Below are 18416 nucleotides of genomic sequence, written 5' to 3' on the forward strand. Positions count from 1 at the left end.
TGTGATGATATCTCAATTTGCGTTCGCAGAGCTCGCCTGGATGTAAATACATCATCTACATAAGTAAATAATGTAAGAACTCGAGCGAGTAAGTTAACGGTATCTTAATTCCAAATTCAAATTCAATTCAAATGTCGAACGGAGCCGGAAGGTGCGTCCAAATTGAAATATTTCAATTTACTTGTCGAAGGGAATTCGATTTAAATTACAATGAGAGACGAGGGTGGCGCGGGTGGCGGGTGGGAGAGTAATTATCAATGTATAACTGAATGTCTGCGCGTATTGTGTTTAATCCGATCAGGAATGTGGATACAGGATGGTTATTGATTAAATTATAGGTATTTGATGAAACCCCTTCACTGGATTCAGTAACTAAAGTATTACATTCTAATACTCGACAATGGTGTGGGTGGCTATGTCTCTTAAAGTTATACCTAGATAATTATTTATATTAGTAATGGAATTGCATAAATGAAAACATTGCAATTTTACAAAGTTTCAAAATTCTGGAATTATCCTTTACCCTTCAAAACTTCAAAAACTTGAATCCTCAATTCCTCATACAATAGTCTGTCCTGAATAGACACAGAGCTCAGGTCGTAGACATCTCCCTGTACGAACAGATACAGGTGAGGGGGGTGGAGGGGAGGGCGTCTCAAGGCGCAAATGAGAATTCCGAGGCTGAACGATCAATTCGTGAAATGTTCACATTTCGTAAACGTCTCAACTTGGCGAGGGGAATAAGAGCGAACTGAGTATCGATAGCAATATGATTTTAAGAATTTTTTATGATAGCTCTTGTTGTAGGTATTACTTTTTATTATTTGTACCTAATTAGTATTTTGGTGGTCGTAGGATTGATGAACTGTACTAATGTAGGTATTTGTATGTAAATTGGTAACAACCACGAGACAATCCATCGTATTGCTATATCAAAACAGTTACTAGTATTAGAGTTCCAGTCTACGAAATGTTTATTCTAGGTACTCGTAGCATCCACATTATGAATTAATCTAAGTGCACATAAAATGTACATCTCTATTTTCGGTAATCATATTGCTTTAAATGGTAGTTATTTAAGAGACATTCCTTGAACTTTGTAGAGTCATGTCAAACATTCTGATCAGTTATACATTGCGTATGCCTAAGTTTTCCCTACTTAAAATTTTACCCAAAGAAAAAGCTTTCTAAATAATTCATCTTCATCATCTCAGCCATAGGACGTCCACTGCTGAACATAGGCCTCCCCCAATGTTTGGTTGGTAGCGGCCTGCGTCCAGCGCCTACCTGCTACTTTTATGATGTCGTCGGTCCACCTTGTGGGTGGACGTCCCACGCTGCGTACGGTACGCGGCCTCCACTCTAGAACTTTGCTGCCCCATCGGCCGTCAGTTCTGCGTATTATGTGCCCTGCCCATTGCTACTTCAGCTTGCTAATCCGTCTAAATAATCTATCTATATCTATCTATATAAATAAAAATGAATTGATGTTCGTTAGTCTGATTAAAACTCGAGAAGCTGGGCCAATTGAGCTGATTTTGGTTTTAAAATGTTTGTCGTAGTCCAGGGTAGGTCTAAACGGTGAGCAAATATGCGCGCGATATTGTTTTTCTGTGACAGACAAAATTCCACGCGGGTGAAGCCGCGGGCGGAAAGCTAGTTAATAATAAAACAATAAATTCATCGACATCGATGTGCCACGGCACATCACCACAAAGAGCGTGGGAGCGGAGCGAATATCTTCGCAAGCGTTAAAATGAAATGTTCGCAATTTGAATATCGCTCCCCCCCTCCCCCGCCCCCGCCGCCCACCAGACACGACTTGGCTGGGTGTAATGTGTAAATTGTTCTGTTTTAATATCACCTTCAATATTATGGACGCTTGAGCACTATAAAAATCGTTGTTTCATAAACAGTTGTGCTTTTAGAAAAGGGGCTATCGATTTTGATAATGAAGGCCTACTTACTGAAATGAAATGAAATAGTTTATTCAGTAGATACATAAGCCCATTCCTGGGCACTGTACAGGTCCCAAATATAGCTTTCCCAACACTTCGGGACAACATATGGGCTGGTGCTGTGAAGAAGTGGCGGAAGAAACTCAGTCACCTTTGTCAGCCTCTTTTTCAATCCTTTCAATACCTTTTTGGGAAAAGACAGACTCTATTCTATAAAAACTGAACTGGCTTTAGAGATGAAGAAGAGTTTAGGATATTCTACAGAAATATACCTATAAAGTACAATTTTATTTAATTATAGTAAAAGATCTAAAAACATTTAAAAATAACGAATGTTAATAAAAAAGCTAGACAGCAAATAACTATCATAGTAAAATTTGATATAGGTAGATCACAAAATCTGAAAAAGATTCTAAGTAAGTAGAGAGTCAACTTAATTAAGACATAAAAAATCTAGAAAAACTGACAAATTAAATTGGAATTCCGTTTACAAATTCCCAAAAAGACGGTCTAGCTTAACAAACCACTGAGTTCACTGAGCCACACACTTACTTAAGACAATAACAAGGAGTTGTTTGCCCAATGTAGCGCGGTTCGTAAATGGAAAGCTTTAATCTCGGCTCGAGTGGGCGCGTGTTTACGTTCTACGGCACCGGATATTGTGTTGTTCAAGTTGAGAGACTGCCATGCGAGAGCAATAATACGAACACGAGCGATATACGAATTAGAACTGCTTAAGTCAAAAGCTCTTTGCAAATCGAGAACAGTTCTATACTTAAAACGTTCTAAAAGAACGAGTAATATTCGATATTAGGAGTGAGAATAGTTTTAACAAGTGAAACTATACGAACACGAGAGATAAACAAATTAGAACTGCTTTAAGTCAAAAGCTCTTTGTAAATCGAGAACAGAATCAACTGATAACATTCTAAAAAAACGAGTGACATTCGATATTAGGAGTGAGAATAGTCTTAACAAGTGAAACTATACGAACATGAGAGATATACAAATTAGAACTGCTTAAGTCAAAAGCTCTTTGCAAATCGAGAACAGAATCAACTGATAATATTCTAAAAGAACGAGTAATATTCGATATTAGGAGTGAGAATAGTCTTAACAAATGAAACTATACGAACACGAGAGATATACAAATTATAACTGCTTAAGTCAAAAGCTCTTTGCAAATCGAGAACAGTTCTACATATAACATTCTAAAAGAACAAGTAATATTCGATACTAGGAGTGAGAATAGTCTTTACAAGTGAAACTTTACGAACACGAGAGATATACGAATTAGAACTGCTTAAGTCAAAAGCTCTTTGCAAATGGAGAACAGTTATATACTTAAAACATTCTAAAAGAACAAGTAATATTCGTTATTAAGAGTGAGAATAGTCTTAACAAGTGAAACTATACGAACATGAGAGATATACAAATTAGAACTGCTTAAGTCAAAAGCTCTTTGCAAATCGAGAACAGAATCAACTTATAACATTCTAAAAGAACGAGTAATATTCGATATTAGGAGTGAGAATAGTCTTTACAAGTGAAACTTTACGAACACGAGAGATATACGAATTAGAACTGCTTAAGTTAAAAGCTCTTTGCAAATCGAGAACAGAATCAACTGATAACATTCTAAAAGAACGAGTAATATTCGATATGAGGAGTGAGAATAGTCTTAACAAGTGAAACTATACGAACATGAGAGATATACAAATTAGAACTGCTTAAGTCAAAAGCTCTTTGCAAATCGAGAACAGAATCAACTGATAATATTCTAAAAGAACGAGTAATATTCGATATTAGGAGTGAGAATAGCCTTAGCAAGTGAAACTGTACTAGGATTTTGGGAAGAGTAAAGAAGCTTTAGAAAAACCTTATTGTGAAAATGGCTAGATTTGTGAAAGTCGCTTACCTATCACTTTTTCTAGTGGCAAGAGTTGATTCAAAATGATTCCATGTGACAGTTTGTTTGTATTATTACCTAACCACTCGGGTCTCTATCAGACGCACTACGCCATGCACCACAAGAAACTTTACCTGTTGGAAAAAAGTGTCTTTAGACCGGAAATGGTTGTTCACCTCTTTTTTATAAAGCTTTTGCACTTGTACCTAGCCTACTTACATTCACAAGTTGTTTTAATTGGATGACAATTCGCAGAAATCATGAAATCTAGAGTTCACTCGTATCTACTCGTACCTGTCAATGACAACCGTTTCCAAGTAACTCGACAAGTGTAGGTATATTTAAATAACTCTACATTTTCTACACAAAAGCTTCACTCGATGAAGAGGAGTCTCAACTCTATATTATTATTTTCTGGAAACTATGTGATTCACCAAATTGTGTTGAGCTTCGAGAAATTAAATCACTGTAGATTCTCATGAAATTCTCTTAACTTAATTAATTTCAGGGGCAGACTGATGTGTTTAAACTCACCTACATGCTTAAGCAAAATCATAATAGAGAACATTAGGTATGTGAGCGAGCAGCACCTTCTTGATTGTTCTTTTATTGTTAGGTACGAGATCTTTTCTGTTTCGTGTATTTTTTAAAAAGTATCTAGTAGAAGAAACTGCCTTGATTTTTTGTTAATTTATGTAGATTAACAAAAAATCAAGGCAGTTTCTTCACAACTTTTCCTTCGAGATCATTTTAGCTATAGGCCAAATGAGTCCCCTTTTAAGCTCTTCCCATTGGCCCGTCTTTTCCCGGAAAACAATACCTACAGTCCTGCAACAGTAGCTTAATGAAGTGTCCCGTCCCCGCCTCGTTCGACAAAGCTGGGCCAATGCGAGCGCTCGCTACAGTTGCAAGCGGCGCCATTGGGCGGCAGCTTGCAACATGTTGCGAGCGAGGCGTGCCACGCAGGACTATGCCTTTTGAGTTAGGGTTCAGAGGAGGTTTTCGTGTGATGCGAAGGTGTTAGTTTTTTCAGTTGGTATACGAGAACGGATTTTTTAGTTGCCTTTCTTTCGGTTTATTAGGCGCTAGGTACATTTGATTCGTGGAACAACATGGTGTTTTATTGCTGCGAGCCTGCGACATAATTACTTTTTCTTTTTTGTTCCATAAGCAGGTATACAATAGTTCTTGTAGTAATGAAACCGTCACATATTTTGTTTTGAGTAAGGTGTGCTCGTAGTAGTTTGTAAAGTTAGGGCGTGTAATTAGAAGCTTGGCTGCTACATGAAATCTGATTACATTACATTACTTAACCAGCTATCGTATGGTCTCGTTTTGGCAACATTTTTGGGATAGTGTGATAATTAACTAATATCATAATTTCATTATGCTGTGCTACCAATCTTATCAAAAAGTCGACGAGCGACACATTAACATAGATACTGTCACCAATCACAAGCACATTAATTTAATTAATGTCATGGTAGGATACTAGTAAAATGATTACCTACATAGAAATCAAAGCTAGCATAGGGTACGTAAGTATTTTTCACCGTTTCGTGAAAAACAAAAAGGTCTAGATTTTTTAATTCTTTTGATCAGCAAATCCACCGCTCAAGATTACCTTGGCTGCCCCCAGTCGTTTGTCGCCGCAAAAAAACCACGTCGAAGGCAGCGCCAAAAACTGGTCAGCGAAATGGTCGCGTAAATCCTCGACACACGGGCGTAGGCCTGGGGACAGAGTCCAAGCATGTTAGTCATGGTACAACAAAAAGTTATCCCTTCTTTTATAGATGGCGATGGACTTATAATTTTATTCTAGTATACTGTCTTGCTACTACCTGCGCTGACAAAAATGATGAAGTTTCTTTGCGCAGACAGCAGTAGCATTGCAGGTTTAAAATTGTGGAAGCACAAAAGCTATTCAAAAGACTACTTAAATACTACATAAGCTGTAAAATATTTAAATAAAGCATGTTACATTAACAGATAAAGACTACGGCTGGGTTGCACCATCTTACTTTAACTTTGACAAACGTCAAAAATCTGTCAAACTCCATACAAAATACACCGGTTATCGTTATAGTTACCGTTAAAGTTAGGTGGTGCAACTCAGCCTAAAAGCTAAGAGCTTTTACCGGTAGGTATATGACTTAATGGTGATATAAATAGAAATCTAGAACCCGACCTGTACCTGCTAATCTAATTACACAAATTTTGCTCATTGTGTTGTCATATTCTAACCCACAATAATGGCCTATATTTAGAACTTAGACAAAAGCTCATACCTACACAGCTGAAAATTTAAGTAGGAAGGTAATTTCAAAAAGGTCACTGAATATTTATTTTCACAAGCACTAAGCCGTGTTCAAAGGTCTGTCAATATTGTGAAAGTTTAGTTTCCATGACACAGGGAGGGAATCCTAGAGTGGAATCCAGAGATTTTTAATGATTTATTTATGGTAGAAGTAATTTGTTTTGTAACAGTTAGATATTTTATGATTATGGACCAAACAAAACATTTATCATTGATTTATCAAATACTAGCTTTCCGCCCGCGGCGTGGAATTTTGTCTGTCACAGAAAAACTTTATCGCGCGCGTCCCTGTTTCAAAAACCGTGATAAAACTATCCTATGTCCTTCCCCGGGACTCAAACTATCTCTATGCCAAATTTCATCAAAATCGGTTCAGTGGTTTAGGCGTGAAAGCAAGACAGATAGACAGACAGAGTTACTTTCGCATTTAAAATATTAGTATAGAAGTATAGATTAACTAAGATGTGTAACCTGCTCGTCTTGTTTGGTGTCTGTCTCTCTGCCTACTGGATAGCTAGCAGTGGCAGTAGACGGATGCTGTGTCAAAGCGCGCTGGCGTTTGCGACTGACCGACAGGCATGGAGTGGACATGACTTGACTTGATGTTAACGAAATGCTATTTTTCATCTAACTGACATGACACCTGAACCAATAGGAATCAATTAAGTTCTTTTAAGACGTGTGAAAGTGTGTCGTATTGTTATCTGGCTATATTTTTTGATAGAATGGATTTAGATATTGACTTTACGCTTTCATTTGAACGCAGATAGGTATAGCCTTTGTCTTCAGTTTAACATTTGCCAATAGCGAGGAACACTTGGGTATTTCTCATCGCCACGGTTCTCATCGTCACCTTCGTGGCAAATTTTATTTCTAACTTATTTCAACTTTTTGTAAACAAAAATTGTAGCGCTTGATATGAAGACTGTATTCTCAGTAAATCAGTCAAATAGTGAGTCTCGTTTGGAAGCTTTATCGGTTTGAATTTTTTGATGCCACGAAAGTGATTCTGTACTTCACAGCAATAATTTTTTCAAACTTTATTACTGTAAATGACTCTTAAGTGTTTATTAAACATATATTTTGTCTTATTTTCTTAGATAAATAGCAATAACATAATATAAATAGGTACCTACTTAAATACAAGATAAAATTTTACCGATTACGTCACCTACTATGTTACAAGATTCTACGCAATTGGTTTTAAGGGTGACACTGGTAGCATTCTGAAATGCTAATGAAGCAAAAAACGGATTATCAGTACCTCAATAAAAAAGAACTCTAACTGATTATCAGTCCCTCAACAAAATTATTTTTTTTATTTAGGCCAGAGGGCCTCGTATTTTTAACTCAAACTTTTAACTCAAACTTCAGATTAAATTTATGTTACAAACAGATACACAGTCACATATACAGACATACATACAGTCATACATACAGACAGATAACAAAAATACAAGACCCTTATTTATTTATTGATGTACTGATCTCTACTTACCACGTATAATTTATTAGTTATTAAAATATTGTAAAAACATAAACACCAGTCACTATATTTTAAAATAAACCAAAGCAAGAAATCACTTTCGTGGCCTTAAATCACCTTCGTGTATAAAACACCACGAAAGTGATGCCACGAAGGTGACGAAATTTTTAGTTTTTTATGAATTATCCTTAAATTTGAATTTAACGGTTCAAGTCGAATACTACACAAATAAGTCTAACATGTAAAGTTTTCAATGGCAAAGTTTCAATTTAATTGTTTAAATTTTAGAGGTAGAAAATATTGTTCAAGCAAGCGACGGTATGTCTATGGATAATCACAAAAAGTTACGTATTTTTTTCGCGGAGCGACGATCGACCTATCTAACCTCCCCAATGGTCGAAGCGCGACTGACGCTAACCGAATAGAACGCTGTGATTGGTTGCTGGTGTTAGGTTTAACGACAATCTTGTATTATTACTCAAAATTTTAGGTACCTAAAATCGTGTGACCAACGTATTTCGCTTTCTCAATTCAAAATAATTATAAGAAGATATTTTTTTGACTATTGTGTGGAAAGTATATTTAATTACGATGATTTTAGTATATGCTACACACAAATTGAATGAAAATTGTGAATGCAGTAACCAAATGTTTCATAGCAACCGAAGGTGTGACACGATGAGAACGCGAAAAATGACCCCGTTTTTTATCGTTTCATGTGATTTTTTCTTATTATTTTTGCTTCTATTACGATGAAATTTATTTTGTATGTAGCTAAATAGATATTTTATCATCTGATTTCAAAGTTATTGTTCTAACTTATACCGTTTATGAACTATTATTGTGTGACCATCAAATTTGAGTGTAAATGAGAAGTACCCACTTACAAAGCGCGATCTTTCGCTGAGAAAATGTTTTCATCAGAGAGGCAAGAAGTAGAAAAGTTAAAGAGGGGAAAGAAGGGTAGCTGTAAGGAATGCTTTGCTAAAAACCTTTTTCTTGTATGCCAATTCTTTTTCTAATGAGTATGCCAACGTTTTACTTGAAAATACCAAATTTTTTCGAGAAACGCAGTCCCATCCCATTCTAACGGGCAGCTGACCAGCAAAAACGCGCGCATTCGTTTGTCGACTTTTTGCGCTGCGAGTGGCGTGGACGGACTGCGAGGGGTTAACAGTTGACGCGGCGTTTGCTAAAAACTGAAATATGGCGGCGACGGGTTAGCTTAGAAATCCTAAATTCGAAAATTATTCATACAAGGTACAAGTAAAACGTTAAAATATGGGACTATTCCTACCTCTCGTTCCTACCGCTGCAGGATCTACAGCTTGATCGCTATTAAAAACCCAACCAGTGAAGGTCAAGTTTGTCCCGGACATTTAACATTTGATTTTATGTAAAACGTAAGCTACTAGCTTTTGCTCGCGTGAACTTTAGTCTGTCACATTTAAAAGTTTTTCATCATCATCATCATCATCATCATTTCAGCCATAGGACGTCCACTGCTGAACATAGGCCTCCCCCAATGCTTTCCATGTTGATCGATTGGTAGCGGCCTGCGTCCAGCGCTTCCCTGCTACCTTTACGATGTCGTCGGTCCACCTTGTAGGTGGACGTCCCACGCTGCGTTTTCCGGTACGCGGCCTCCATTCCAGAACCTTTCTGCCCCATCGGCCGTCAGTTCTGCGTACTATGTGCCCTGCCCATTGCCACTTTAGCTTGCTAATCCGTCGGGCTATGTCAGCGACTTTAGTTCGTTTACGGATCTCCTCATTTCTGATTCGATCTTGCAAAGAAACATAAAGTTTTTATCAATTCTAATAACCGGAATAAAAACTATCCTAATTTTCCTGGGTCTCTTCTATACTCGAGTTCTAAATCGGTTCATTAGTTCAAGCGTAAAAGAGTAACAAACCTTCCATCCGTTTTTACAAACTTCCACACTTTATAATAGAACTAGCTGTGCCCGCGACTTCGTACGCGTGAAAACCCGTTTTCGCAACATTTTTCATTCTTTGCTCTGCACCTATTACTCATAGCGTGATGGTTTATAGCCTATAGCCTTCCTCAATAAATGGGCTATCTAACACTGAAATATTTTTTCAAATCGGACCGGTAGTTCCTGAGATTAGCGCGTTCAAGTAAACAAACAAACAAACTTCAGCTTTATAATATTAGTATAGAAGTATAGATTAATAGTAGGTCATAATTTTAACACTGCAGTACACGCGCCCCTTTTTTTACACGAATACACGCGCGGCCTACTCTGGTAAGCCAATTTAAAATCACTGTAAACCAGTTTGTAAGCAATTTATGTATAGAATTACTATGTAAGTTATAAAGGTGTTTATTATAGTTATTTTATAATCAAAGTTTATTTATATAACTATTTGGGATCAAACATTATAAGCAGATTTAAAAGATTTATAAGCAGAAAAAAAAAGTGGTGACAAGCATAATATACGTAATTATAGGGGCATATCCAAGTTGTCTGTGATTCCCAAACTCTTTGAGAAAATAATATTTGATTCTCTGTTTCCAGCTGTCAGACCCTTCTTAATTACCCAACAGCACGGCTTTATCGACAAGCGGTCCACTGAGACTAATCTGTGTGAATTCCTGGACCAAGTACTCCACAGTATGGATAGAGGTTTTCAGGTGGACGCCGTGTATACCGATTATTCAAAATGTTTTGATAAAATCTCGCATACAATTTTGATAAATAAACTAGAATATTTTGGTATACATGGCGATCTCCTGAGATGGCTGAAATCCTATCTCATGAACAGAACCCAAGCTGTCACACTGAAGGGTTACATGTCTAGTTTTATACCAGCTCCTTCTGGGGTGCCTCAGGGCTCTCACCTCGGACCGTTATTGTTTAACATTTTTATAAATGACGTGGTAGATTGCTTTCGACATTCCAATTGTCTCCTATTCGCAGATGATACAAAAATTTATACAGTAGTAAAATCTTTGGAGGACTGTTTCGCCTTGCAAGAAGATATAAAGCGATTGTGTGACTATTGTGTTAAAAATAGGTTATTTCTCAATATTGATAAATGCTGTGTAATCACTTATAGTAGAAAAAAACGTCCATTACAATTTAATTATACAATTTTTGGCCAAAATCTTAAGCGATCGACCGAGGTGAGAGACCTAGGCATAATACTGGACAGTGAATTGTTGTTTTCTTCGCACATAAACAAAATCACTTCTAAGGCATATCAGTTGTTGGGGTTTATTTTTAGACAAGGTCGGGAATTTACTAATGTCTATACTCTAATACTGCTGTATAATGTCCTGGTCAGATCACAGCTCGAATATGCGTCGACTGTCTGGAATCCCCAGTATCTTATATATATAATAGTCCAGTCAATAAAGCATTATAGATGGAAAACCATGGAACACAATTTTTGACTTCGGGACTTTATTTAGACTTGTCAGGAGGTGAACATAGCAAAAGTCCCCGCCCTTAGCCCTTGAGCCGGCGGGGAGAGGGGGGTTTAAAGGTACCACTTTTCGGTTTTTCGCTTAATCCTCGGAAACTATGCGTCCTAGTGGCATGGCTACTATGAACCAAAAAAAGCTTATTCAATTTGCTACAGGTGAGATAGTCAAGTTTTTATATATCTTGTATAGTTTTCGCGGCATCTGCTCTAGAAGGTCTGTAATATTGGAAATTTTATTTTTGTCTTATATGTTCCCATCAGGAGAAAATCGACTAAATCAACATTAAGTAAACATTTTGGACATGCGGGAGCATGTTAAACCTAGTTCCAGGGAGGGGACTGCACTGTGCGTATATTTAGACGAATCAATTGGAGCCACTTTTGACTCCTCATCACTCAAAAACTACTGTGCGTTAACACTTCAAATTTGGCTCATGTGTTCAGACTTGCAAGATAAACATCAGCTTCCAATTTCATAAATATACCTCAAACGGTTCTTTAGGTATTGACGTCCAAAAATCTACATGTCTGACCTATAGACCAAATTCTAACCACTTCCAGATGACCTTGAAGGTTCAAATTTGGCATCCAGATAGGTAGATGTGTAAATACAAAGGAAAAAATAAAAAACCAGTAAATTTTAACATTTCACAGGTGATAGATAGATTTTAGTGTCCTAAATGTCGATATTTGAACGTCAATACCTAAATAACCGTTTGAGGTATATTTATGAAATTGGAAGCTGATGTTTATCTTGTAAGTCGCAATACATGAGCCAAATTTGAAGTGTTAATGCACAGTACTTTTTGAGTAATGAGGAGTCAAAAGTGGCTCCAATTGGTTCGTCTAAATATACGCACGATGCAGTCCTCTCCCTGGAACTAGGCTTAACATGCTCCCGCATGTCTATAATGTTTGCTCAATGTTGATTTAGTCGATTTTCTCCTGATAAGAACATGTAAGACAAAATTAAAACTTCCAATATTACAGACCTTCTAGAGCAGATACCGCGAAAACTATACAAGATATAGAAAAACTTGACAGTCTCACCTGTAGCAAATTGAATAATCTTTTTTTGGTTCATAGTAGCCATGTCACTAGGACACATAGTTTCCGAGGATTAAGCGAAAAACCGAAAAGTGGTACCTTTAAACCCCCCTCTTCCCGCCGGCTCAAGGGCTAAGGGCGGGGACTTTTGCTATGTTCACCTCCTAACTAGTCTAAATAAAGTCCCGAGGTCAGAAATTGTGTTCCAGGGATTTCTCTCTACACCGTCGTTAAAGCATTCATTGACTGGACTATAAACTCAATTGAAAAGATTCAAAACAAATTTATACGGAGAATGAGATTTAAATTTCGAGGAGACTTTGACGCTGACAGCGTTGTGTCTCTTGCTTTGCGAAGAGAACACTGCGATCAACTTTTATTGTACAAAGTTGTTAATGGCTATGTTGACTCGCCCTACCTTTTGAGTAAGGTTTTGTTGCGATGTCCGAGAGCGAACATGAGGTCATGTGATTCATTTGCCATTTCTTCTTGCCGTACTAATTATGCGATGAACCGATTTATTCTAAGATCAATGAAATTGTATAACTCCAAATACTGTCACTTAGATATTTTCAGCCTAAAACCAAACAAATTTAGGTCGTTGTTAAAACAGTAATTACCTAACTATTTATTGTTTTAACAACGATGCGATATTTCGAGTTTAAATTAATTGCCAAGTCATAGTATATTTAACATAGAATCTAAAAAAATTATTTTCTTTTTCTGTTTCTGTTTACTCAATTTTTAAAAACGATACCTATGTATAAACTATTTGTGAAAACTATTTTGGCAAATGTGAAGTTTAATTGGTAACTCTATATGTGTTATAGAATGCTGTTTGTTTTCCTAACAATAAAATAAAATAAAAAAATAAAAATAAAAAGTTGTAAATTTTTTGGACCAAAATTGCACTCTGAGACCAATGTTAACAAAAAACAATTGACTGAAAAAATATGATTTGTTTTTTATCTGTCATAGTATTCAAGACTTTCTACTGCCTGGTACAGTCACGGAATGAAAAGGTTCGTCAGTTTTCAAATTGATTCCTTCAACGAATCGCGAGCACATATTACCTTTTGAAACTATGTTACAGAATAATCTCGAGTTAGAGAAAATAATCTTTAACTGTTCGTCAGTAAAGTTCAAAATTATTCAGATCAAAGTTGTTTGACGATTTATCTTGTCATGAAGATTATTATGATTGATAAACTAAAACCTTCTTGTTGGTTCAACCTGCCATTATTATTTCTTATAAAATAAAAAAAACTATTGTCAATTGGTCAATGTCATCATTGCATTGCACTGTGGGTCTAGTCAAAACGCACTTTAAAATCGCAAACCCATCGCAAACCAGTCGCAAACAAATAAACAAATCGCAAAAGAGGTCGATAACAAAAAAGGCTTAGTCAAACGGCAAAAAATCGAATCGCAAAGCCCTACCTATCGATAATCGAAAGACTGGATTGAAATTTCCCATACAAAGGCTTAGCCAACATGCATTTAAGACTCAATCAAAATCGAATCGAATCGCAACACCCGCCATTTTCATTGCGATTACTAAAACCCCGGTGATAAGCTTGGATTCGATCGAGAACCAATAGGGTGAGTTGCACCACCTAACTTTAAACGTAACTATGACGTTAACCGGTCTTTTTTGTATGGAGTTTGACAGATTTTAGACGTTTGTCAAAGTTAAACTAAGATAGTGCAACCCACCCTAAGGCTGTTTTGACAAATCCGTATCGCGATGTCGTTTTGACAGCTAGTTTGACAGCGAAGCATAGACGTAAACAGAGAGCAGAAAGAAGGAAGAAACTAATTTAAAAAAAAAAAGCTAGAAAAAGTAAAAACAATCGCAAAGTCATAGACATTTTTTAACTTTTATTCGATTTTGAATGAACTTTTATATCGCCGCGTCGTTGGTGGTTCAATGTGCATTTTGGCTGCCATTTTCCGATCGAATCGAATCGCTGGTGACGCGGCGACTGACATTAGTGAAAACTTCACATTGGTTTGCGATGGCATTTTGACTAGACCCACTGATGGGATAGAAAAATAAACAAGCAAAACCTTATTTCGTTAGCAAACGTCATATTTATTTAAATGTTAGCAGCACTGTTTCTTACACTGTTATGTTGGCAGGTTTGACTCTTACAGTACCTAGTGCAAGCGAAAACCGACACTAAGGTGACGAACCTTTTCATTCCGCGACTGTACATGGGGTAAATCCATTTGTTGCAAGTCTTTCATAATTTTTTTGTCGAGTGATTTTGGGCTTTTGAGTAGACCCGCAGTTTTGACGGCCAATTTCAGAAAAGTGCGCAGACGCTAGTGACCCAACCTTTACTGGCTTACTGACAAATTTAGTAAACGAGGCTTTCCTGGAATGCCAGCTCTCTGACGCAAGTTTTCAAAAAGTTATAGCGTAAAGTGTTACCCTGGTCTACTATAGTAGTCCGCGCGTGTACTCTAGTGTTAATATCCACTAGTCTCATTATTCTAATTCTTTCTTCATTGCCATATTGTTTGTTGCTAAGTGCCATTACCCTAAAATGCAGACTCAATAAAGGCAACCATAACAATCCGCATCAGTTTAAATGTAAAAAATATTTAAATCACTCTCTGAGAGTCAAAATAAAAATAAAAGAGAAACAAATACGAAAGAAAGAATATTAAAGAACAATTCCATTTCCCCTTTAAACTTAACGTCAAGAGCAAAACTGTTTGAGGGCGAATTAAAAACATTTTCACCCCTTTCCAATTAGCTGGCATAGTCGGTTAAAAACCCACGTCTTTCTGAACCTTATTCGGTTGAGTTAGGAGTCAGGAAAATGTAATCTTTAAGTGCCACGTGGCAGGATCAACGACGTTCGATTAAAATGCAGTTTGGAAGCAATTGGATAGTTTTGGTGTGAAATTGACTGCGGATGATCCCAATTTGGGGTTTGTTTGGCTGCTTTTGTAGTTTATTAATTTGGTTTATGAGCGAAACTGCTGAAGCTTGTTAAATTTGACTTACTTGACTTATGGTCCTATGTTATGAAGCTTATTAAATGTAGGTACCTATTCGTCGTCAGAACGATTATTTAATTTGGGTAACTTCTCTAAATTGTATACTCTAAATAAATTATGAATCAAATTTTAAGTTGGGTAATTTATTTTTAATTTATGTTTTTAAGCGCAGTTTTTTTTTGTTTTCATAAAAGAGTACAACTTGTAATAAGTGAACAATTGAAAATTGATTTTCCCTAATCCCTATTTTACGTCTAATGCATAATGATGAGGGTAGTAAATAGTAGTAACTATTGTTAAATGAAAAAAGGTTTTCAGTTTTATTCCTTTTTAACACGTTGGGCACCATGCGGCAGTTAATGACTTAATAAATTATTTTTAAAAGTAATTCACGTGCGCTGACATCTAGCGGCGAATAGTAGTGTATCATAAAATGTTCTTGAAAGCACAATTAAATAATGTGCTGACATCTATGATACAGCAGCAGCATCAAACTGTTGTGTGGTACTGCCATCTAGTGGGCAGTAGACGAACGACAATGTAGCGTTGAGTTCCAGCCGCCAAGAAGTTGTTACTTCACTTTGTACTATTTAATAGATGGCAGCACCATCTAGCAATCCAATTTTTATAATAATATCATATTTATCTGATTATAATAATATCTAAACTTTATTAAATTATAGGCATATTGCAATAAAAATATTTAAATTTGAATGCATTGCATGTACAAACAACAGTTTCTTAGTTTGTGAAGTGATAAGTTTCCAAAAGTCTCGCTAGATGGCGTTAGACACTGTAAATAGGTTTCAAAGTAAGTAGGCATGTTCCTAATAAATTATAAATAAATAAAATAAAATAAATCATAGTAGACGTTTATGTAGGTATCTTTTTTATCCACAATGAGGAAGCTCTCGGCCTGATGGAAATGATGATCAGACCGAGAAGGTCTGCTTCTCGGTCTGATCATCATTTCATTGAAGGAAGCGAGCTTCAACCGGAATCCTCAACCACAGAAGAACTACTTACCTCTACTTCACACATCTAAAGTAGTTATCTTCTAGTGAAAAATTTACACAAGATGTGATGTCGCAAAGTGAAGGACATGAGAGGGCACCCAGCAATCGTCCTTTATCCGAGATAATCTGCGGATACATCAGTCACCAGCCGTCATCTTATCGAAGAGTCAATGCTCTCTGGTCTCTCTGGTACGGTAAAGGTGGATTCACATTAAATTCTATACCAATAAAATCGCTCTAAGTGGAGTGTTTCAATTTCATACTGAGCAAGACACTATTATTTTTTGCTCTTTATGTTTTTTCTTTCAAAACTTACTTAATAGGAAAGGCTAATATAACAATTTTCTTTTGGTGGAAATGACAAGGTTGATGTGGAAATGACAAGGTTGATTTAATTTGTCTTAATTTTTTTTACAAAAACATTGTAAAAAAATGGTGACAGTTATGCGAAGTATTGTCTGCCTTCTTGTTGTTCTTTATGCCAAGCCTGAGTTAGAGCTGTTGCATTTTAAAATAGGTAGAGAACGGTTATGATGTCTAAGTAATTAAGGCTGAGTTGAACTTTGCAAACATCAAAAATCGGTCAATCTCCATACAAAAAGCACCAGTTATTATTATTGTTACGGTTAAAATAAGATGGTGCAACTCAGCCTTAGACTTGAATCTAATGTTATCTTCATAGGACACGACTTATGACATCACAGTTAGGTGTGAATGCACCTCAGCACGAGTTGTTATCGCTGAACTTTCACGAAGCCTTTTATCATGAAAAATCTGAAGGAGTCATGGGTTATTGTGTTTATTCTTGCTGTTGTAAACAAGTTATCTTATGATAATGAATTGACGCTTTTCATGTTTTATTTAGAATAATAACAATGTAACATTGACGTTTTAGCTTAATGGCCACTGAAACAAAAATGTATCAGTGGGCAGTAATTTTAATGTCCTACTAAGAACATAACATCGTTTAATACGCATGTCTTAACTAGGTACTTTGCTTGTGTTTATTCTTCCCTTACAAATAAAAGATGCGCAGAACCAAATAATGGCATATCTTGGAGCTATTTTAGTAAAGGTATGATTAAATTATCATGACGATTAGCTTACATCTGCCCATAAGAGTAATCTCGGCTAGCCTTGACCGACACTAACTTGGATGCAAAACCAGCTTGTTACTTGTCATTTTAATAGGGGAGAGCCCATGCAATTTGCACGCACAAACTCTGTATCAGTTAGGGGGTATAGCTTCGTCTGTATTTTAGAATCTATCCCTTTCACTCAAATAGAGATGCTTGTATGAGCGACAGCAACAGAACGACCTCTTTGTTTTGTAGAGAGACATTATTTTAAGTTATACCAACCCTATGTTTATTTTGCAGACCCTTGCATTATATTCAGTTAAATTATATCAAAATGAGATACGCAAGATTTGTCTACTAACTTTAGTAGAGCATGCATCAAGAGTTCCAGACAAAAGTGTAAATCAATAAAAAATGCCCAAAGTTGTACAAACACATGGAATTACTTTCTCACGACATCGGTCGACCGCCGCCTCCGAGTTCAACATGTAGAGCCAGTCCTTATTATTATGCGTGATAGAGTCATAGCAGTCATAGCGACTGAAGCGATTGCTATGAGAAATAGTTATTGGATGTCTGTAAATTATTATTAAGCCTGAGCCAAGTGTAGTGGAGAAATATTTTTTTATGATTTTATTTAATTAAGCTTACCGACTAAATTACATAAAGGGCACTTTTGATATCACAATTTTTAGGTACACTGACGCAAAACTGAATCACTGATGCTGAACTGATGAAACGTTGACGTAACTGTGGTTGGTGTGAATCGACCATTATTCATTCATTGCTCTGTTTTTCGACGACGATATTCTTACCAAATTTTAATTTTATCATTTTTAGGGTTCCGTAGTCCTGACAAGGAACCCTTATAGTTTCGATATGTCTGTCTGTCCGAGCTTACTCGCTTGCTTCTGAAATATATTGTGGTAAAGACGGAAAACTACGGAACCCTACACTGCGCGTGGCACGACACGCACTTGGCCAATTTTTCTCATAAAGATGACATAATGTCTATGTTTTAACGTGAAAAAGCTTTTTAAACCTTACATTATTTTGGCCTGAGTATAAAGGTAAGTTCCAGGAGAAATAATTCGGCAAAATACATAAATAGATCATAGCAACTAGTGGCCATGACCACAC

General features: G+C 36.5%; 1 long non-coding RNA gene across 1 annotated transcript in view; it reads right to left on the reverse strand.

Annotated features, from left to right (window-relative positions):
* LOC135083440 (uncharacterized) overlaps positions 1-14364 on the reverse strand; it is a 262840-nt gene extending 248476 nt beyond the window's left edge. Inside the window, exon 1 of the long non-coding RNA XR_010259607.1 lies at positions 14240-14364. This is a non-coding gene — a long non-coding RNA (uncharacterized LOC135083440). The remainder of the gene's footprint in view (positions 1-14239) is intronic.
* Between the last annotated feature and the right edge of the window lie 4052 nt (positions 14365-18416).

The sequence above is a fragment of the Ostrinia nubilalis genome, chromosome 23 (genome assembly GCF_963855985.1).
Source record: "Ostrinia nubilalis chromosome 23, ilOstNubi1.1, whole genome shotgun sequence".
Classification (NCBI taxonomy): Eukaryota; Metazoa; Arthropoda; class Insecta; order Lepidoptera; family Crambidae; genus Ostrinia; species Ostrinia nubilalis.